Source organism: Rissa tridactyla, chromosome 7 (assembly GCF_028500815.1).
Source record: "Rissa tridactyla isolate bRisTri1 chromosome 7, bRisTri1.patW.cur.20221130, whole genome shotgun sequence".
In the NCBI taxonomy this organism is placed as follows: Eukaryota; Metazoa; Chordata; class Aves; order Charadriiformes; family Laridae; genus Rissa; species Rissa tridactyla.
In genome coordinates this window covers 20,005,753-20,030,626 of record NC_071472.1, presented here as the reverse complement: position 1 = coordinate 20,030,626, position 24,874 = coordinate 20,005,753, and positions in this window count along the sequence as shown.

Here is a 24,874-nt window from a genome sequence, read left to right as displayed (position 1 = left end):
CCATAACCTGAGTGTGTAGTTGTGGTGAGCAATGCTGACAAACACCAAATGGTTTCTTTATGAGAAAGACCGAATATGCCTTTGAAAGTATCGAATATGTCCTTTATGCCTCTGCTGATAACTTCACAGCCTGCAAACTGAGCCTAGTGTAAAAGCATCCATCCTACTGTGTACCTCCTGTAGAAAGCCTGAGCAGCATAGCCAACACGATATGCTCAGGACGTACCTCATCCCATAAGAAATAACTGTCAAGTGCGTGCTCTATCAACCAAGCATTTCTGGAAAGAGTTGGCTTTACTGTGTATGTGTTGTATAGGTGGTTTGTGTAAGCACAGCAACGCTTTGCCAGGCAGTGGATATCTACACACTGCCGTCCAGGAAACGTGCGCTGTGAACATGGTGACCCTACCACCTTCCCAGGGGTATCCACACACATCTTCTCATGCTTCTATGATTATCCCTATGGCTCCATGGCAGGAAGATCTAAACAGCGGCTGAAGAGGACCCCCTGAGATCTCCATGGCCAAGGTAGGTATTGGTAAGTGGATTTTCTGCATCAGATGCTGGAGGGTTTTAGAGAATACGCATATTCCTACATGTACGTGTGCATGTCCACCTAGGTGTGCATACGTGTGTGTTGATATCCCTCCATATGGCAGATACAGGTGTTCGGTATTAGATAGACATATAGCTGCCTAATTGTGAAAAGCACACCATGTGTAGTAAATCATTTTACTAAGTCAGATTAAAGGTGCTATTACTCATGGCAATGTAATACTATCTATAATTTCTGTGTTAAACTTGACATTATAAATCCTTTAATCTGAGTATTTAAAAGCTGTTCTATGGCTCATTTTTCAAACGGCATTCCAGTTAACACATTTATTGCTAATGAACCGCTAACATGTTCTCTCTTTCTTAGATAAACGCTGTTGACCAACATTATTATTTGCTCGTCAAATAATTATTTTTTTGGCTTTTTAATTTAATTGCTTCAATAAAAATATACACCAATAATGCATTTTTAATTACACTTCCCATATGACCTATGCAAAAAGAGGTTTTATAATGAAGCCACAATAATTAGCCTGTCACAGTCCAGTTTGGGGCTATTGTGTAGTTGTCCTTTCCATGGTTCACCTTAGCCTGACTGGAATTCTAAAAACCTTATATATTATCTCCCATAACACTTAGAAAGGTATTAAAAATGTGTGCAGTACTGGCAGAAGCAGGCTTTCTAATTATTGTCAACTATTTTCAGTGTGACGTGGCAGATTCCCTTGAGAACTGAAACAACAGCCCACTCCAGGATTTGTAATAGGCCCTAGAGCCTAAGTAGTTGTAGACAGAGCTGTTTCCCTCAGGATAGATAATTGGTTTACATAGCAGCTCAACATCTGAACTAAACCCATTTTTTTCTATTGTCATTTCCCTGTTAAATATACATAACTATTTGGGGGTATTAAATACAATGTGACTCACTATTTAATAGCAGAATAATTTGCATGAGCTGCATTACCTGGAATGCTAATAACTGTTATCACCCTACATTTCCATGCATAAACGATAAAATATTATTAAGGTGAAATTCTGTAGTCCTTAATCAAGCACAACTTTCACTGAAGCCACTGGGACATTTGCTCAATTAAATATTGCAAAACATATCTCTTAGTTTGTTGAAAGTAAGATATCATCATTAAGATATTCTACCTAATGTTATTATTGGTCAGCTTATTAAATGAGACCATATTAATATTTTGTACAGGTATAACCAACACTGTAGGGTGCTGATCTTTTATCATCAGTTTATGAACCACTTTTATGAAATGCTCAATTACCAGAATTAATGATTAAGACACAAATATATTTACTGTCGCTGGCAATAACAAGTTTCTAGCAACTACACATCCTGAGTCTGAGCTACTACAAACATAAGAGAGATACCGATTTTATTTTTAAAATAAATGTTACTTTAAGTTTGCAAATCTAGGAGCAGTATGTACAAAACTATTTTAAAAACACGTATCAAGACACCAGAATAATAGTGGTTTCTTCCTTTAACAAAGGATGCCTTCCTATTTCATGTAAAGAGGAAAACAATTGCAGAACATTTGAATAAAACTTACTTGCTCACAGCTTTTCAAGGAACCTAACAAGACTCTGAGCCTGCAAATACTGAGTACTTAAGAAATTCAGGATGCTCAGAAATCACAGGATTACATCCTAATCCTTGTGGTTAAATATGATACCCAGCTGTGCAATGCAGCTAGAGGTTTCATGTCTTTGACACTAAATTTGGTCATATTGGAGTTGAAGAAGCAGGACCCTAATAACAAGACTCATCCTGCATTTTCTGTTCCTCCACTGATTTCAGTGAGTATCCTGGGTGCATGAAAAATGAGTATTGTGCCGGTAGCTTGTTATCTGATGTACACAAGAACTGAAAATACCGCATATATTTCTATTGTACGTCATTTATCACCATCTCAAAAATCGCATGGATGCTATGGTTTCTGAAGCGCTGATTTGTCACTCTTTATGTCTGATATTAAGATGCTGTTGCTGGGTATTTTCTGTCCCCAAAAGGAAAAATTTCAGATAAAGAAACAGTGGGAAATCAATTCACAAGAGTAGTCAAAATGTGATACCCTGAAGTTTGTAAGTCTTTGTAGAAATACCTAGGGATATTTCCTCTCATAAGAGGTACAGGTCAGACCCTGCACACCATGACCATTGCCGTTGATTTCAGTATACGGAGCCAGTGGCTCCAACTCTACAAAATACTCGAGTCCTTGTAAAAAACTACTAAAGCATAGCAAAACCATTAAGCATGGGCTTAGCTTTAGATTTACACTTATGTTAAACTGAAGGCAAGAGGATATAAGCCTGCTTTTGCCTACTACCAAGAACTTGTTTTGCCCAAAACAAAGCACCATGTTGTGCTGGAAGAGGCAGCACCAGCTTCCTCTCGAAGCTCTGAGGTTGGTGTGGTTCATACCAGAGATACAGCCATCAACCTTAAGTATTTAAATGAACAGTAAATATTATTGTTAAAGCAAATCTAAAACTAAAACTAATATGCCTAACATGCTTAAATGTGACATGGCATATGTTATGTGTGTAGTAAGACTGGATTTCTTAGAGGAGCAGAAAGGATGAGGAAAAAAATCAGTCATGTGAGTTGTCAAATATAACCTTTTGGCATTCTAATAAACTGTTGCTTAGATAGAAATATCAAGCTATTACTAATGGCTATTAATGTGTACATGCTTCATGTAATTTTATAGTATCTTATTTTAATATCTGTAATTTTAATGAATTGCAATTTAGGAAAGAAACAATTTTCATTTACTTTATATAACATAATTATGGACCAAATTAACCCCACACTAGTCTTAATTACATTTAGTTTCATTTGGCTGATCAAGCAATTAATGTGCCACTGTATTTTGGAAGTAAAAACCAAGTTGTTATGGTCTGTCTTCAAAAAACATGTACTCATCTCAAGTGTAGCCACTGTGTAAAACTGTCCTTTGGAATATTTTTTTTTTGGTTTACTGTACGTCCGTATGTTGCAGCACAAGAATGTGAGTATAATGAGGCCCTTCTGCACCTGGGGTCCTGTTCTACTATGCTGCTTAATAATCTTCCCTTCATGCCACCCTTTATCTGCTGTTCTCAGATTGTACTTGTGCTTTTCTCTTTTAATTGGGAACTAATTTTAATTTTGCCATTAGAGATGATAAAAAAGACCACATATAAACTTGTATTTCCTCAAGCCTCTGTACTGTCACTCAGACTGTTTTTGAAGTCTGGGCTGGAACTAGCTCTTTTTGCTCTTCTGGCTAAAGAATAGCAGAGGGAGAATATTTTTAAAAGCCAAGACAAGAAAACCCATAAAATATTGAGCTGCATACTGATGTTCATATTCGGGTTTTCCTCAGCACTCCAGTGAAATCAATGCCTGCAGAATGACAGCATGAAAACAGTGTAACGGCTTTAGGATTTGGCCCATTAGCATTTAGTACTATCTATCAGTGTGCCTAATCCTTTTCAACTAATTGAGAGAGAAAACAGCCCTTTGCAATATAGGTATGTTGTGAATCTAATTGGGGTAGTACAAGGTTATTTAAGCACAGTTCATAAGCAGGGGCATTCTCACAATAACATAGGCATTGTATTACCTATTTACAAGGATTTGGGCATGCTTTCAGAAATCATGGGATCGTGTCATAGCAATCTCTTTATCTTATTTTCAAAATTTGAAAAAGCAGTGGCTTTTCTCATGACCTTCACATTTCTCAATGGAAAAGAGCAGTGCATTTAATAAAACGGCATTTTATTAATGCCGCTATTTTTAGAGATAATTTGTGTAGTCTGGTTTCTTAGATGTACTTTCCAGCAACTTTCCTCTATACAGAGGGTGGAGGAAGCACCAGTCTACAAGGGACTATTCCATTTGCCTTGAGTGTTCATGGTGTTACTGGGACTAAGGGTTTGCTGGACCTCAGGAAAATCTGGGTCTTAATGTACTCTTCAGCTACTTCGGTCAAACTGTCGCACTTTTTCTAACTGAAGGAATTCAAAGCCATTTGTAAATCTTTTTTTTAGTGTCCTTAACTGCAATTCTGAGAAAGCAATGGCTTTACGCTTTCTTTCTCTCCAGATAATGCTCAAAGCTAAATTTCTCTCCCTGAAGAACATTAGTCAAACTGACTTTGTAGGGTTCTTTACATGACTAAAATGAGTTGGATTTGACCTTTCATTTTCAACTGGTCTGGATGACAATCATCAAGCATATCATATTATATTCATGTCAAAAGCTAAAAGATTTTCTCCCCCATTCTTACTAGAAGGAAAGAAAGGTCTTTTTTTTTTTTTTTACTTATGTGTCCACTGTAAATTCTCCACTTTTCAGTTGTAAAGGGTTGATGAAAATTTGGACAGAAGGAATGTGGAAGCCATATGCTTAATCAAGATTTTCCTGCATTTCCACTATTGGAACTGGCCCATCAGCCACCGTTTCCACTCAACAGTGTGACCAAAGCTGTTCACGGGTAGGATGATGCAGGTCACCTCCAGTCCAGGCTGGGGAACAGTCTACACAGGTCACGGCTTGCAGCAGTTTATCCTTTTCATGCAAATAGTCTAACCAGGGTCACCTCATTTGTGGTTCGCTGCTGAAGTTCAAAGGCTCCTGCAGACAATGCTTAGCAAATAATAAAAGTAAATCTGGCATAAAGTCACTCATGACTTCTCAACTGTAGGAGAAACCAATCTCTCCAAGATAGATATAAACTCTGTATCAATTGGATGACACGGTAGTTTTTTGAGAATCAGGGGTCACAGTGAAGTGTATCTTCCTGCACGCTGATCTGGGTGAGATCATGTGGAGTGTGTGAGTGAGGGTGGATAAGTCTGGCCCTAAAGGAAAAGCCTGATCAATTGGGATAAATTCAGTAGGAATTTTGCCGTTGATTTCACTGGTAGGGGAATTTTACTCTCACATGAAGCTTCACGCAGTTAGAAACAGATGTTAAAGATGGAATTGATTATATCCGGTTTTCCCCTGAATTCTCTCTAGTAATCTTTCCAAACCATAAGAAGGCAGTATTTTCTAATTGCTGTTATATTCTACAGTTAAGGGAAATTTCTATGGCGAAGCACAGACACATTCTGAGGCCTAAGCGTACTCATTATCAGAGCAAAACGCTGTGTAATGAATTGCAATTTCTTCTTATCTATTTTCTCTGTGCAAAGAAAATACACTGACTACTGAGACAATGGCATTTCTTTTCATTTCTAGTGCAAACAGCCAAACCACTGTCCCATACCACTTAGTGATATAAGCACTACATTGACTCCTGAGTTGGAAATGTACAGGATTTTTAGCTGCATTTGCCAGCACAATCTTTGGCACATTTGCAGTGATTTTATTTTCAAAGCACTACTCTACTTTTTAGCTTATTAACTGCAGTGAAACACAGTGCTTGCTCTTCCTGCAAAACCTGTCGGACATACAGATCGTTTTAGAAAGAGGAAAGTGCAGAGTGGCGGGCGAACCGCAGCAAGCACAGTCCAGCCGTGAGTGTGAAAATAGGGTTATGACTCCATGTGGAAGCCTGAATATGCCTCCCCAATTGCTCCACAGCATGTGGAAGATACATTGGTAACTGCTCAAACTTTTAATAAATTGACTTTGCTTTGTAGCAATTGGCAAAGCCGCCACCCGGCTCCTGCACCATCATCAGATATACCAGGGAGCAGTGACGCTGGGATTGCCACATTACTCTCACACAGAAAAAACTTTTCTCTTTGCTACTCAGAGCTACCAGGGAAATGACACTTGGGGGTTGCATTGACTTCTCTAGCCTGCCAAAAAAAGAGGTAATAAAAGAAAAAAAAAAAACTAAAAGAGAAAAAGCCATTCTGAAAATTGCTGTTAACATGCTCAAAAAAGCTAGCACAGTCGAATTATGTTTTAGAAGAACTGATTCCCAACGTTGTTCTTCCACTCATAAAGTATCTTTATAGCAGTTAGTGAAAGTTGAGTAGCCTGTTGTCAACTACCTTCTTTTATTTGTAAGATGTTATTCTAACACAGCCTGCTACTGTTTATTTCAGAAGAAATTAAAGAGCATCCTAAATAACACTAAACTACCACTGGGAAAATAATGAAGATATACCTTTTATCATACATTATCCTTGATTTTTTAAAATTCTAATTTTAGTTTACACATTATACATCATACGTTTGTTCATTAGTTTTCAGAAGTCAGTCATTCAGTTGGAGTCCTCCAGTCAGTTGTTGGTGCAAATTAGCTAGCGTTCTACTCTATTTCACACTCAAAGCACTTCCATTATGGTTGGATAATGGTTGTACCATCAATAAAGAGTATGAATCCAGTTATGTGGAGACCTCAGCTTAACCTTTCCATATGCTATTGATATTTATAGAGCTTCTGACATAATCAATTAGCCTGAAAACTGGCACTCATGGAAGGTAAACCCATATAAAGAAACCATTGCATCTGCATTTTCATTAACCTTTCAGATAAATATGTAGAAAATAAAGACAAATATATACCATACGTTACATACGCTAATCCCCCAGATTTTCTAATGATATTGCAGATCAGGAATAAACTTGTTCAGTGGTATCTCGATTGCTAAATTCTGTAGCTGCTTTCACGGGTGTTTTAATCTTCACCCAGACATCTAGAAACACCGTGAAAGTGAAATGAGATTAGCTGACTCTCATGTGATACTCTTCCCAAACTAGTACTGAATTTAAAGTCAGACGCAAAGCCCAGTTTTATATAGTAGCACCTCTACTTGTAGTCACTTGTTAATAGCTGAAATAGCATAGACGAGATCTGGGAAAAAAATAATAAAACGCACTATATACAATTCCATATGACCACCCTGTCATGTAAGAAATCAATCTGCAACAGAGAGAAACTGAGTTTTGGTAAAACTTTTTTTTTTTTTTTTTTTTAAGCAGACACATGCAAATTTCTTATCTTCCTCATCCACACAGAAGAGGATCATCCTCCACACAAGTTTCAGGCAAATACATAAGGAAGCTGGTTTTGTTTGGAGACACCTGGCCCCGGAGCAGGAGCTGAAACAGCTGAGGTGGAATCCTGGCTTTACTGTCGCTCGTGGGAATTTGTACTCCGTTTCCACTGACACGCTGCATGAGTATATTTTTGCTTTGTTGGAAGATTTACTTTGTTAAACACCTGATTTTTGTTACTCCCTTGAGTGATTGTTCAGAACACCATTCCTGATATTTTAGCCTTTTTCTAGAATAAAGATTTAGTCCTAATGGAAATATTTTCATCTTGAGAGAACAAGCTATATCTAATTATTAATTAAAATATTACTACAGTAGATTACTTGCCCTGGCCTATATGTTCCACCCTATTAATGCAAGTCAGAAGGAAGAGATTTCTGAAGAAATGAGTAGGAGAGTTACAAAGGAAATCAAGTCCTTGGCACTATCTCTGTCAAATCTACAGGATTAGTTCTGAGCACCTCAGGAATGACAGCCATGGCTGGCTGGGCTAGCCTTGAACGGAGTCCAAAGGACTGCTGCCACAAATAATATGAATTCTCCCTTACTGTGACAAGAAGAGTGCGGGGAGGTGTGACAGAAGGGAAATACAGAGAGCTGTAGGCAGGCTGGAGGAAAGGGCCATACATGAAGGTATCTACCTTATCTACTATCACCTTTCGAGTTTTACATTTGGATCTAATTATAGTGACCAGTGGGGTTGCTGGCGAACACAGTACTCACCTATTTTTGGACCCAAGTCATATGAATTACTTAGGAAGACTTAGGCAGATTGGGTGAAATTCCCCCTGCTGCAGCTGAAAGCAAAACTCACATAGACTTCAAAGGGGCCAGATTTTCCTCAGTCATCACGGGATGTTGGGTCCTTCATAATAATACCTTTACATATGCATAAGTACAGGCTAAAGAAAAATGGAATAGATTATATGTAAGGAAGAAAATGTCCTCAGAGCCTGGATATTTAGTACACAATGTTTGGTGTGAGAGAGCTGTTTGCAACAGCAATCACTTTGGTTGCAGGACCACATGGCAAGACATTCTGGTGAGAGAAGTGAAATTAGTTCATTCATTAAAGAGATATATATCTGTTACATTTGAATAGTAGGGCTAGAAAATGTAATAGATGGAAGGCTTTCTAACTCATAAAATGGTGTGGCGTAAGCGGACTGGTAACCTTAGTCTAGCAGTCTGATGGGTTTTTGTTTCAAATCCCATCCTGCGCACTTAGTGCAGCTCTAGCCTTTTATTAAAATGGGAAAATATATTGTTTATAAAGGCTACCCTTGACAAATAGTAACCAAAGAAAGGTGCAAAAAAAATGTATTGTTTCCATAATCAGAGATACACTGTAAAACAGAATAAAGTGATAAATACAGAGTGTAATTGTTTGGTTTTGTTGCTATCTGTCTGTGCCCAGTGGCAAGGAAGTCCAAATGAATTACAAAGAAATTTTTAATAAAAGAACAAAAACAAATAATGGGCTCCATAACCTGAAAGAACTTTGAATAAAAAATGTCCCCTGAAACTGAAGGTCCCTTTAAAATCTCCATGCTTTCTCACCGTTCTTTGATTTTTTCTTTCCCCTGCTCTTACTTAAAAGCCTCTGGGTGATTTGTCCTATTCCCTGCCCAATAACAGCCAAACCATTGTTTTAGGGAAGATATTTTTAATGTTGTATATTTTACTTTTTGTTGTTGTTGTTTTCTTCTTTTCCTTGGACATTTCATCCACACACTGCAGAAAATGTGAACATAAGCAGCTGCAATATGAGATGAACTCTGAACACCAAATAGGTAGGCCCTAGAGGGGAGGAACTGAAATATGAGCTGCTTATTCTTGGAGCCCTTTAAACCCTCCAATCTGTTTTAAATTATTTTGGTGCCTCTATTTAAAGGTTAAATTTTTGTTGTTGTTGTGAGCCATAGTTTAGTAATACAAAACCTGGGCAACATCAGCATAGAGTCAATTCACAGATTACACACCCAGGGTCTTTCCTGATCCTGCCTAAAGTGAAGCAGCATGTTTATACTTAGCAACACATTTTGACATGAATGAACTTTTCACGTCTCTGCTCATAAAATAAACACTTACATTCAGCAGGAAAAAAAATCATCTCACTCAACGATCCAGCTTACATATGTTATTTACAGACCATATGTCAAAATCTAAATATGGTTATGGATATGCAGAAATTATAGATATAAAACATTGACTTCAGAGCTGTGCATTAAACATCAAACCTTTTACATCTTTCATTAAAGCCTTTCTCTGTGCTAAGTCTTTAGCAAGTTAGACTTCACTAAAAAAAACCCCAAACTTATTTTCCCCTCCACCCCTTTCAAGCGAAATCTTGGCACCTCGAGCATTTTTTATGTTTTGTTTTTCCTTCTACAGTATTTTGTTTCAGGGCACTCATAATTTGAGCACTAGGGCTTAGATGTCAGCGTGAACACAGTTTCGATGGCTGCTTTTTGCAATTGCTACTTTGAGTTCAGCTCTACTAAGTGCCAATGGGAAATTCCTAAAGGCCAAGGCATTTTCAATAAATTAGCATCGAGACACTGAGTCTTTGTATAGCATTTAGGTGAAACTTGATTCAAAATGCATATTTGGGGATTTCTGACAATGCTTTCTTTGTTTTTTATGCAAATAGAAAAAGCCTTGGAATCTCTTGAATTTATATGATCAAAGATGACCACCATGAATATGTCTGGAAGCATTACCAAATGACAGAAGTACCAGAGACAGTTATATTACGAAGATTAAAATAGACATTTTTAAAAAATGTGCCTTTTAAGGAACACTGATTTTTTTTTTTCTTTTTTTTACAATTCATTAACTTTACTTATTTTTAATCAACCTAATTTTGAAGCATTGCATTTGACATGATACACATCAAATGGTTACCACTGGCTGGGGACTCGGAGACTTCTAAAATATAACAATTAAAAGGTTTATGCTCCTCTCAGTGGGCAAACTAAACTCTGTTACAATTAATTAGTAAGAGAATTACACACTCTTTTTAAGACATGAGTATGATTTCAAAGATATTAAGTAGCATGGCATGCATTCCTTCCGCTGGAGCAACTATGATCTGAACTTAGTGCATGGTTCTTTTTAGTCAAACTGTGATAGGAAGGCTTTGTGTGTTGTTCTGCTGGGCTGTTTACTTTCAATAACTGCAATCAGCTAAAGAAGAGGGGGTTTCCTGCAATATATTTTAGTTGCACAGGTCCACTTCTCTATGTAAAGATCAAAAATACATTATAAAAATGCTGAATAACTGATTTGGTTAGTCCAGATTAATATCAAGGTACATTATGCCACAGGAAGAAAAAATGTTATCTACCTAAAAAGAAAAGTGGCTATTTTATTTGCCTGTCCAGATGGAAGATTTGTATTTTTATTTTATGTTAACACAAGCAACAGAGAGAAATAAAAATACAGTCCAAAGAGAATTTACTTTTACAAGGAGTTCTTAGAACTGTTTTGAAAATAATTTCGTTTGTGCTACCTTTTAGTTTTTCTGCCTTAGTCATGTCATTCAGGACCCTCAAGCTTCACCTCCAACCAGTGTTTACTCCCTGCTATGCTACAGTGGGCTTTGGATCCAAGCCATGCTGTCAGCTACCACCACATTGTGACGTATGTGCTCATTTTGTCTGGTAACACCCCTCAAGCAGAACGGTACCAAGGTGGTCGAATTTCCCGTGAAAGTTAGAAAGAAGTACCAAGGAGGAGTGAAGAAGACAGGTCAGTAAGGGAGAAGGAAAGCTATCCATAGCAAACACAAGAAATATATTCTTGCAAATTGAGGAATGTGAGATTTGATACAGTTCACAAAAGTCTCCATGTTGCTCAGCTTGCGTTCAGGGTGCTTTCCAAAATTCCATTCCTCGTGATGCTTCCACTAAAATACATATATTCTTATTATTTTGGGGATGAAACTCTCTGTCACACCATTGGTGCTTCTCCATGAAAACGACAAATAATTATTTTCTATATAATACCTACAATATTTTTTCTACATATTATTACCAAAAGTCTGTTTACAGACTATTGAAATCAGACAAATTGGAATTACAGTGAACAAAGATTGAGACAACGGCCTATTGATTACTCCCAGATCAATTCTCTAGCTGACATTAAGCTCTGCGAAGAATATTTCTGAGAAAGTTACCAAAAATGCATCATGGATGAGCTAAGTCTGTGGGCTAAGACAGCTCATTCCTTGGCTGATTCTGATAGGAGAGGTTATCACACAAGCAGAGTCTACTGCACGCTCTTCTGTTGCAGAAACCTTGTAAAAGCAAAGCTTTTCAATTACTTGAATTCAAGTTCCTTTTATTTATTTATTCACTTTCTGGGAGAAAAAAGAGGTGCCCCCCTCCTAATCACAGGACTCAATATATTGGGAAATTCTGAAGGTACAAATTACCACTTGCTACATTATCTCTGGTGTCAGCTTAGAGACTGTTGATGAAAATCCGATTTTTTTTCTCTTGATTTCACTGGACTGTGGAACAAGCTCAAAATCCACAGCAGCTACAGAAAAGTTTCCTTCATTTCAGTTTTGCAGGTTTTTTATACAGATACACAGTATCGTGGGTATTTTTTTTTCATAGTTTACCATAATTATGTCTTTACTTGAAATTCATATTTAAACCATTGCATGGTTGTCATGGAATTGTTGGTAATGTGTGATTACATTATGTTGTCTTTTGCCAGGACACTTGTAAATGAGACATTATCCTTGGAGATTTTCTTGGCTGAAAATGTGAGTAATTAAAAATGTAAACAAATATTATCCATTACATATGCCACAATAATAAATACTTCAATATAATGCAAGTTAATGACTCTTTAGGGATCCAGCCTAATCCTGTTACAGTGTTTCATAGGTGTACAAACAAACAGTTAAGCATTTAATATTTCACTGAGCATATTATATTTATACAATATAGTTCTCAGTTGCAAAAAAGCAGCATCCCTGTCAGAATAATTGTAGAGCATGAAGTGTAGGAGAGGCAAACACGGACGGAACAGAAACCCACAAGGTGCTCAGGACAGCTCTTGGTCTGCTTTTCAAACGGGCATTGGGTATGGGGAACAGACCTGAAAAATGGGACATTTCTTTTGCTTTCTTTCTGGGAGAGGAGTTATTATACCTCTGGTGGGGATATTTCTACCCGGAGAAATCTACCCTGACCCGAGAGGGATGTGTCAGATCCAGCCACCCTGCCCAGGCTGCTTCCGGGAGCCGGGAGCACAGTGTGCCTCTGGACACAGCGGTGTGGTAGAAGGGCACAGATTTTTGGAAAGGAAGTTGGGATTCAGCAGTCCTTTTTGAGAGGAGAAGCTGGTTTGTTTCTTTCTTTTAGATCTTGCTCTCAGAATCACAAAGCAAACTAAATCAGAGGAAGGCATAGTCTGATCTTTCAAGCACTGGGGGGACATTTTCAAAGGCAGTAAGGAGTAATTAATTAGCCAAATCCTATTGAAAGGAAATGACATTTCATGCCAAATTCCCTCTGGCTGTGTGGATCATTCCAGCTCATAACACCTCAGCTACAAATCTTCATTCTGCCAGTGACTTCGTTTGTCATCTTGGTGGAATCACTAAAACTATTTGCTTCTGTTCCCTCGTTTGTAAAATAGGAGCTGCAGTTCTCACTTCCCCATCTACTTATGCCCTTTACAAACTTGTCTCTTGCCTGGTCTTGACTTCAGTTTCATGCCTTTCCTTATGCTTAGAATAATGTCTTTGCAAAATTTGCCAAATTACCTCTGAATTATACTAAAAACTCCTAAACACTCAGACAATCTCAGAAACTTTTCAATTATAATTTGCTGTAAAAGGACAGTGATCCTAGGAATCTGCATAAGGACACTGTTGAGTCATTCTTATACCAGGCACTTAAACCTTGCATAGAAGTGCTCTTTAATTACTTTTAAGTCATATTAGCAGGTAGGTCTTATTAGCTGCTCTAGGGATTTGGAGGCTCTTCTGGATGACAAAGCTTATAGCAAAAATCCAGGGATCAGTTTTGGAGAAGAAACAAAGATGCTAGTTTCCCTCTCCTCTCCTCTCCTCTCCTCTCCTCTCCTCTCCTCTCCTCTCCTCTCCTCTCCTCTCCTCTCCTCTCCTCTCCTCTCCTCTCCTCTCCTTTTTCATTATTTACAGAAAATCCTGTCACTGTTTTTTGCTATATCTACTAAATAGAACCTTTTCCATCTAAGTTTTGTCTTTCCAAAATTGTGTTACCTATTGCCTTTAATAAATGGCTTTGTTTTATCTGTTGGAATATGTCTGGTTTTGCATCCCTGATGCAAGATGTTTGGTCTCTCTTGTGGTTCACAGTAAATTCCCCACTTTTACCATAATGGACTTACTAATCCTTAAGTTTGAGATGTTTTCTCTCTAATGTAATGATTTACGTCTGTTTACAGGAGGGATGACTCTCACTTGCTTCAGTGTCTCCCTCCTATCACAAAAATGTAAAGGAAGGCTTGGTACAGTTGATAATTGATAACACCACCCTTGGTTTCTTTACAGCTGCATAAGCATATAGAGATTCCACAAATCATAACCAATAAAACCAAAGATCAGCTTTTCCCTTATTCTAGTCAGTAGTTTACCGATAACGCATACTTCCAAATACTGTTCAGGAGCGAAGCTATTGGAGTACAGCCCACAGTGCGTTCTGTACAGTGTGGTAAATGAAATTCCCAAAGACAGTTAATGTACTGCAGTCTGAAGTCAGCTAGTATCAGATGTTTGCTGCCTCATTTATTTTGATTAATTGCTTCGGTGGGGGTCGACAAAAGAGGAAGCCAAAAATCCACGTCGGGGAAGGCAAAACTGTGCTACGCTGTCTCTGTGCTTAAGAAGTAAACAAGCTATGCAGCTTTGCTGTCTTCACTCCCTTTGACTCCCTCACACTTTACAAGGAAGATTTGTCATACTGTTAAGAGTAACGCAAAAAACCCTGACAGACCCGTGGTGGTGTTTGCTTTGTGCAACCAGTGCCTTCTTTGGAGAAAGGCTTGGAACTGCTGGTACCGGTGATCTGGGATCACTGGGTTGTTCCGGTGATGTTTGATCATCTCTAGTCTTATTTTTTTTCCCCAGACTTTTCTTTTGCTGTCAACTCCACTACAGAGTTCCTGGAGCTGTTTTCAGGCTCCAGCCTCACGTCAATCACAACTTTTCTTCCTACCAACAATTCTTTCATTTCATCCCTTGTCCCCTCCTGCTACCTCCTGTGAGTGACACTGCTGCACAGGGACCGCGGCGGAGGCAGGGAACGGCGGGAGAGATGTGTGGGTACCTAGCGCAGCTGAAATTACACATCTTTCCAATTTGGCCGTGGGTGACCATACCACCTGATAAGCCTGCGGGAATGGAGCCCTGGGTGGTGATTTCAGCCATAAACTCTTCTGTTTTGTGGTGTTTACCTTTGCTATACCCTGTGACAGGTTTCTCTTCTGAGCAGTAGCCTATGGCACTTGGCTGGGGAGACGAGAGTCCCGCGTGATGCAGTACACAAAGAGTGACAAATTAAAATGACAGGGCTGTCTTACGAGATTGGGATCTAGTGAAATGAAATATTTCTGGTCCAGATAACAGAGGCAGGGCTACACTGCAATATGTGGGAAAAGCGGGTGTAATTTTCAAGTGTCTTTAACATAACTGAGTTTGTCACTGGCCGGGTCCTATCATGTCGCATCTTCCCCAGGTGGGGCTGAAAGTGTGGCTGGGGGGAGCCGCATTTGCAAAAATAGTTCCATCGCATGCTGTATAATGGAAACTTGTTCCATTTTCATCTCTGCTAGCTGTGTTAATGGCAGGGGTAAAATGAATCCAAAGAGCCATTGTGAGCTGAGAAAATCATATGATGAAAACTTCTTTACCATTAAATTTTGCGTATTATCTGATTGCCATTTTTCCTTTTGATTTCAAACTGAATAAATAAGTTTAAAATTCATGTACACGTACACACAATGCTGCCCTCTCATTTTCAGATTCCTATTCTCCTATTTAACTAATAAAAATATAAAGTTTTGCTCTTCTGCTATCAACATTTCCTGAGTTTTAAATTCATTGTTCTGTATTATACATAAAGGCTTGAAAATTACTTTGAAGAGCCCTTTTCTCCTGATGGGTCTCCATTGAATACACACAAATATTTTGTGTTCTTAAACACAACACTGAGGTACACAAATGGATAATTGCCTCTACAACTTAGGTATCTAAATCTCTGCCTTTCAAGTGACATTTTGCATGCTCATTTGTGTGTAAGATTACAATAAAGCTTCAAGTGTCCAGACTGCATCAAAATCATTCCTGAAATGCTTATGCCTCTGTTTAATTAAGTTGAAGTGAAATTCATGTTATTCAAGCACTGTTAAATCAGGCTGAAGTTAGTGAATCTGAATGACATGCTGTAGCATGATTTTAAGCAGACTAAAATATGCGGCATTTAAAGCACTTTCTTTCTTTCTGTTTGAGAAGCAAAACCCAGGAGTTTTGCAGAGCTACTCATGGAAAATTAAAGGCTGTTTTTTTGTGTTACTCAAAGGCAGGAAACTCTGTGTTGATAGAAGAAACAGAAACTCCTCTCAGAGATAAAAACAATTTATGCCTTGCACTAAATTGGTAAATAAGATTCAAAATTTCTAAAGCATTGTAGTAACTGAAAGATGTTTCTTGAGCGAAGTAATATCCAACCAGAAGTGCAATGGTAGCTAAGTAAGATACAAATCATAGCCCCCCTGCCTTCTCATTTAATTTCAACTTTAGAACAATTTCAGTCCATCACCGTACATGTTGAAAGGGATCCCATTATTAAAAATTCAGAATATTCTCCATGCTCTTTTATTCTAAGAACTCCCAAATGCCTCAAATGTACAGAAACACACATTTTTAATGAACCAAATGGACTTGTTTTTATAACTGACAGGAGGTGCTGGGAATTGGAATTGGAGGGGGGGGAATCAGCTAATTAAATCTAAATCACCAACAGCGAACATAATTTCCTTGCCCAGTCACTCCCAGTTTCACCAGATTCCTTGTCCCAGTCTCATACTTTGTTTTATTCTCTGGTTTGGCTTTGTTACCTTTGAATTTTAATTAGATAGCTTCCTCCATGCTGCCCGGGTGCCACTCAGCAATGCATGTCATGGTGTGTGAACACAGCGTTGACAGGCTGGTTGCTGTCAGCTCCTGTGCCCCCAGCCCGACTCCCCACGCTGGGAACTGCCTTCCCGGGGAGGATCCAGCTCCGCTCCGACAGCCCTGGGCTGGGCAGGATGCACGGGTGGGATCTGGTCACGTACAGAAAGCGTGCGCAATGTGACGGAACCCTCCAGGACTTCCAGCAGCTAAAATGGAAGAAGTCTCTCATCATGTGCAACTGCAACTTCGCAAAGCTTATAGCACGGCCAGATTTTCACGGTGATAGGAAAGGCTGCTTTCCTGCCAAATTTCAAGTTGTTTTTCCAAGATCCAAGGCCACTGGATATGCTAGGAAAAGAATTTGCCAGATTTCACCAGCGTTTTTTTTCTACTTTTTAAATTATTTTTTAAAACTAACCATATTCTTGGAACATCTGAATCCTCTGAGATGTTGTCATAGCAAAATGCACCTCAGATGGTTCAAATTTGGCAGACATTTGGGAAACAGAGTTTAGAAAGGGACTTGCTGGGAAACCTTAATAAGAAACAGAGCTAACAACCCAGTCAATGTTTATACTAAAAGAACAAACAAATAAACAATTGTGCCTTTTAGTAGCCTTGACAGTAAATCTAATCAGCACAACAGATTGCAATAGATCTCTTTCCTATAAAAGTGAGAGATTTGGGCAAGAGTTAAGAAAGGTGGATCTTGATTTTTTCACTACTTGAAGAAGGGTAGTGCATACTGCAATACTCCAAATTCAAGTGAAGAGTAAAAAACTGTTTTGCAGAACAGACAACTGTGTTAGGGAATCTTATTCTTTGGAGAAAATCACTTTCAAATTGAACTCCTATTACTCACTATGCCATGATCCACCCTGGCACCTAATGCCAAAAAACCTGCATATTACATCTGCAGGAATGTCCTTTCTGCACAGGGTTTTCCCAGATTAGAATAAGACTTTCCTTATAACATTCAGTTAGTTGCTGCCAGTACTCTTCAGGTACCACTGCCAAAGAAACCCTGTGCTGGGAGGCAGAAGGTGGGAGCGACACAAGGAGGCCCTCAGGGAGAAGGCTTTATGTAGATCCTCTGATCAGCATAAATAAGAAAAGGGGCATTGCTGCAGCTGTAGCCACTGAGCTGGAGTAAGAGTCATTTTTCAGTGGGATGGAGATTTCAGGGGCTGTTCCTCCACTCTCCAGCTTAACTCACTGTGGAGGATACTGAATATTACTTCCACATTCCCCTCCAGCATCATCCGCATTGAACCAAATCAATCTGGCCTTGTGAGTTTATTATAAGCTATCTAGAGCAAGAGACATGTTTGCCTTTTTTGTAAGAAGTGGGGGAAATATACAGCAACGTATACACTGTTTGTAATAAAACAAAAAAAAATGAGAAGCCACTACTTAAGTTAATTCAATACTGGACACAATATAGCTCAATCCAATTGAAATTGAATAAACATTTTCATATAAATTCAATTAATTGGTGTGGGCTTAAGCGTACGGTCTATGTTGTGAAATTATGAACAATAACTTGTTCCACCAGCACTGTTAAATAATTGCCTTAAGTCAGAGGATAAAGAATAGAGAAAGCTGAAAATCCATTATACTCTGTAACAGTCCTACTAAAACTAATTAGCTGCTATCTAAATTTTCACACCTCTATTTCATGATCATCTATTCTACTTGTGAAAACAAACACATGCATTCTGAGACAAGGTAAATATAAATGGTATTTGAAACACGAATGTAGCAGGTCCACTTTTGCGTTCTCTTCTGGCTCCCTGCTACATGGCAGAGGTGCCGGCAGTGTTGGGGGTCTCAGGAAGGGGATTCTCCCTGGAGGGAGGCAAGAGGGGGAGCCCACAAAACAACCCATTATGTTGGAGCCCCAAGTGTCCACTTAGTGCTCCACGCATTCATAAAGACTATGAATATTTAAAAAAAAATGACCAATGTGTTTTCTAACTTGAAAATGTATAGATTGTTGCTCAGTATAAATATGGTGCCATGCTGTGCAGAATAGCAGTTAAAGCATTGAACTAATTTTGAAATGGGTTGTGTAATACACTCAAGCAATTCGGGAAGAATAGTACTTGCTGGGAAATGAAATTTTATATTCCTCTTTCAAATTTGCTGAGCCTATCTCCGACTTATGCAAGACTCACAGGGTCAGTGTTGGGAATGTACAGAGACACTTATTGTGGAAAAAGTATTATCATAATAAAACACTGATCTTTTTGTAGGAAATTTTGTTCTCTTTATAGAGCACACTCTTACAGAAGTCATTATCCCACCCTACTCAGCGCTTGTCAGGCCACACCTGGAATACTGTGTTCAGTTTTGGTCCCCAGTATACAAAAAGGATGTGGGCAGGCTGGAGAGGGTCCAGAGAAGGGTCACCAAGATGATCAAAGGCCTGGGAAGCCTGCCATATGAGGAAAGGCTGAGAGAATTGGCTTTGTTCAGCCCTGAGAAAAGAAGGCTTAGGGGAGACCTTATCACCATGTTCCAGTATTTAAAGGGTGGCTACAGAGAAGATGGAGACTCCGTTTTCACAAGGAGTCACATGGAAATGGGTACAAGTTACTCCTGGTGAGATTACGATTCAACACAAGAGGAAAATTTTTCACAATGAGATCAGCCATTGGAATAATCTCCCCTGGGAAGTTGGTGGATTCCCCATCATTGGACACTGTTAAGATTCAGCTGCACAGGGTGCTGGGCCATCTTGTCTAGACCGTGCTTTTGCCAAGAAAGGTTGGACCAGATGATCCTTGAGGTCCCTTCCAACATGGTGTTCTATGATTCTATGATTCTATGATATTATGACAACATTCACTGGTCAGAGTTGTGATGTTATGACTTCATTTACCTGTCAGGAAATCCTTTCCTTTTGTGAAGAGACCAAAATGAAGCACTCATCTTGGTTCTGTGGGCTGATATGGCCAAGTTTCATTAAGTCTTTCTCTAGTACTGTTAGTTATAGGTTCTCATAAGCATAGGTTTTAACATGCATTGGCTAAACTACTAGAACTTGAAAGCAACTCATTCAGCTGGTTAAGCTTGATTAGATGGGCAGACAGATATTGCCCTATAGCTAAACTCTTTATTAATTTGCAGTATGAAATTTCTAATCTGAAACTCATAAGCGTTTAGAAAATCAATGCTTTATGGAGAGAGGATAATGCAGACTGTGAACTTAGTAGAAGAGAGGCCTTTTGGGTATTTACTTCGGACACATTGTTCCCAGGAGACCTGGATGAAGAGCTCTGTCTAAACTATTTTTATGTAAGAATCCTTTGAACAAGAAAGTTCATCCCATTGGCCTCCTTCAGCTCATTATAAATGAAAAAATCTTAAAGCACTTTCAAAAACCTGTGCATTTTCTTGGAAGCAATCAGTGAGTGCAGACAACAGTAGAACAGAGGATGATAACATTTACCTTTCAGCAAGACTAAGAGTTACCTTGCTTATTTATCAGCTGGACTAACACTCTGGCTGCCCATGAGTCCGAAATGGAGTCGTTATATTAGTAATTACTGGATCAGGGCATCCTCCAGCTGTTCTGGCAAAAGTTCAGCCTTTATTTCCTCACTTTGCAGACCATGAAACTCAATGGAAAATGTAATCATTAGTCCCTGAGCAGAACACGATCCTTTCACATCCCCAAGCTGCCTTTATACAATGTTAGGAGCTCAAGCTTGTTCTGTGTCACTTCTTTTGTTTTGTAACACTTTGATTTTGTATTATAGAGTGTCCCAGGTACAGCACTAGGCTGAACAGTTGTCCAGGTTCAGCCTTGCCTATAATGAAGTAATCTAGATATTCACACCAGAATATGTGCGTATGTGGTCTCGGACACCCTCGTCCCAATAAGGCTGTAAAACCTAAAACTTCCATGTACTAGGAGGGTTCCTCAATCACTGCATTTTTAAGCTTTGGGTGGCAGGTACCATCTTGCCCTGCAGCAGTGCTGGTGCTGTGTCCTGAGCCCTGTGTCGGAAGAGCTATCACTTCTCTAGATGTGTCTTCCACAGAGGAACACAGCCCCAAGCACAGCATTTCCCACCCCTCCCCGGACAGCCAGTGAGGGAGGGACGTGCCTCACTGGGAAGGAGGGCACTCAGAGTCACTCCTCAGAGGGTGCCCTTGATAGAGGAGGAATTTCTCTCTCCTGGACTACTTCTGTAACATTTTGTTATATCCTTCCAACAATCAAGCCAGTGGCCTGTTGCCAAGCTGAGAGCCTGCCTTGGCTATCAGATCCCATTTACATCAGTGAACAATGTTCTAAGTAAAAGAAAATGTTCGCAGTCAAAACTATTCTCGGTGAAATAAAAATTGTCAATGCATTGTCTAGGAAGAGTGGTGCTGCCCTACCAAATAGCGTCACTTTGTAAATAAGGATATTAACAAAAAATATATGTGGAGGCAAAGTCCAGACGCTCGTTTTGGTAGTACACAATTCTGCTCCCTTGTCAAACTTTCTATTTTATACTTCTCTTATTATACATGGAATTACACACTCATTTTCAACAAGTACATGACAATGCAGGAGATTACCAGTATACTACAGCACATATTTGCCTTTAGATTGGCTTAAAGTATTTTTAGGTTTATCCAGCTGTCTTGGAGAATACACATGAAGAAAATTCAAACCCTGCTTATTCTTTAATTATAAAGGTTTACGCTGGGCCTACACTCTGCATTCTCTTTCCACAGGGGTACATTTCTGCAGGGTGATTTAGATACTTTACATGCCTCACTGGATCTCCTTGTTGTAAACATGCAACTTTATTTAAAATATGAATTCCTGAATAAGGTGCAAATAAAATTTTAAATAAGAGATTTTAATCAGTAATTATCTACCAATAAAAATAGTTTTATATGCTTAATAATGAATATAATTGGAAATTTTTATACACATTAATGTGTAAGTATTTGCAATTATTGGTTTACATTATTTTTCTATCAATCTTTATATCTCTATGGAATAAAAATCCAGAACATTTTTAACCTAAGCATATACATTTGTAAACCAGATAAATGTTGTGATTATCTCTTCCTGTATATAATTCCTCATGAGGGATTCAGTTAATTGAACATACCTTTCAAAACATAATCTATGGCTTAATTAAGCTTAGCAAATATAAAATTTGAAACCACATACCCTCTATTGGCAGCAAAGTTAGGGATTTTTTTTATTCCTATTTATCCAGCACTGCTAATGACTGCTTTGCACAAGCACATAATACATGCAGGTAGCATGACTATATCCAAAACAGAAGTTAAGTTTTTGATTTCACTGTCAGAGATCAAAAGTCGATTTTTTTTTAACATACATCAACTCTTTCAATAACAAAATAAGAACTTATTGACGTTGAGTAAATTTCATAGCTTGTAGAAAAGACACATATCATTGTAATGTGTGAAATTTTAATCAGAAATGTTGTGAAGGATAAAGGTAAACTGACTGCTATAATTAATGTGTTCTGCCACAGAGATTTAGCTGGCACATTTGAGAAGTGTGGTTCATGTTAACTATTCCACTGCTTGAATTCTGTCCTCGCTAAACGGTAGTACTGTTTGATGGGTTTATGTTATGCTGCTTTCCAATCTTCAGTAAGCGTTTTCTTAATTTAGGGTATGGTCCAACAGAAACTAGAAACTTGCAGTTTCTACACGTGCAGTGGTAGATGGACATGCTGATGTAGATAATGCTGTACTTGGTAGTGTGTGTTAAACTTCATAGCAGAAGTTTTCAGGCTTGAACCATTTGAATATTACCTTTCCTCTCCCTTTCTCTTTCAGCACTTCAAATATTCTATTTATTTTATAATTCAATTTATGATAACTTATGCCCACAGCCATAGTCTCCTGAATCAAAAAAGGTCACGTTGCCAATGGAATGCAGAATACTAAAATCTATTATCACAGCAATAACAAGGACGGAGTTATAAGAAGATTATTGTTCTCAAAAGAAAATGCCTATCTGTTACATCTAATACATTTTTGGAAAAAGCCCAAGGCCCTGATTCTGCCACCGTTCCTCGCATTGAGTAGAACCATATGGTCCCGTTGGAGCTGATCTAACTGCTTTTGGAGTGTGCTACCACTCAAAATAAATAAGAGTGGCAGGATCTGGCCCTGAATGAGCACATGGGCTCTGCACCCTGCCCTAGAGGTTAACAAACTGGGTAAGAAAATTCCAGGGCTGAAGGGGATTCAGCTGAGAAGGCGCTCTCTGATACAAGCTCCCACCACTCCAGATGTAGGGCCTCTTTGGGGAAATGCTCATTCAATGTACACTCACTTTAGTAGGTTTTATAAGAAGACACATTCTGTTTATATATAATTTATATATTGTCTTATTTCCAGAAACTATAAGCTGCCTGTGTAACTAATTGCTTTAATGAAGGAATGACAAACCTGGGACAGACAGGAAGTAACAGTTTCAGAACGGCACTTTTTCATTCTGAAGCAAGGGAAAGGACTTTTCGGTGTAAATAACATTTGTTCTCACTTCTAACAGGTCTCATTTTGAAGTCCTTAAGCACCCAGCTTCTCTCCACCCAGAAAAGGCTGGACTGGCCCCTAAATTCGCATTTTATGTTCCAAGAAAATAAAATTTTTAAAAGTTGCTCTCAATAATAGAAAAATATTGTTAACTTTTGCTGCATCCTAAACCACACATCAGTAGAGCACATTACAGGGCATATTTTCAAAGGGCTTTGGGTTACGTGTATGCAAAACAAATCACTACGATCTGTCTGAAATAGATGATTAAAGTGATTGCCTCAGAATGTAAATAGAGAGAAAATAACTATTTATGAAAAATCCTGTATTAAAAATCTGGGATTCTGATTCTTTACTTTGCTTCAGCCTTGGTCGTATCACTCCTACCTGAAAAGATCTACTGCAGGCGCCTCTTGCCGTGCCAGTATGGGTGCGCAGCAGACAAAAGACATACCAGAAAGGGGAAGACAGATATGCCACTTAAATTAAATAGGAAATGAATTGGCCAGCAAGTTGGCATGTCTGCTGAGACAAATCATAGACAACATGTCTCTCAACAACAGAACTTATTTGTTTTCTCTTGCCAACAGATTCATCACTGCCCAGGCAAAACAGGCAAAATACATTAGTGTCATGGTAAACTGATAAAGAGAAGTGCCTCAATCTAGCATCCTCAATGGCGAAAGTCTTAGGGCTGTATTGATCTGTGTTATATAAATCTTGTTTTCTGTCTGCAGAAGTGAATCAGGAATGACCCTTAAGGTTAACAAACATTGTAATGTCTTTCAGCTGGGGCAGATGCCTATGTGCTCCACACATTGTATTTGGTCAAGTCCCATCTTGTCATTTTACTGCCAAGGAGCTTAACTAATTGCTGGCAATCATAAGACAGTTTGATGGAAGCAAAGAATTCCTACAATTGTTGCCCCTCTCCCTTTTTTTTTTTTAGCCTTAACAAGCACTCAAAGCCATGTAGCGGAAAACAATCAACACTGAATTAGTCAGCAGGAGTCTTAGCTGAGCTGGAACTTTATGTAATTGGCATGTCATGTTCGTACATAGCCAGAAGCAGGCCTGATTAAGCTGATGTATTTTGTTTTCAGTAAACTTTTACAAAAGCGGCTTTACCTCCTCTTGTTTTGGTTGCACGTCATCACATGTGCTTAACATGACATTTTTCTGGGAAGCAAAATCATTTGACAGTCATCACGGGCATTTTGGGTTGGAGAAGTATTGCCACACTGGCACGTGAAATATTACAGAAAAATCAAGTGTCTGGAAAAAGCCAATAACAAAAGAAGCATGTTCATTATCGAAACATAACTTTTACACTGTACTTTGGCTTGTGTGCGCAAGTTCATTTTCTACAGCCTATTTATGCAGGTTTGAAAAAATAAGGCGTTAGGTATAGTTTGTGTTAGAACTATTTTCAATTAAACTTGCACAGTTCTCTCAGGGTTTAGCAAAAATATTCCCATGCAACAAGGAATCCTTCCCGTGGAGATACTACTCAGGGCACTTAAACAGTCCACCCTATCTGATCCAATAAAATTTTACTGTGTGTTTCACTTTGCCCTATAGAGAGATTT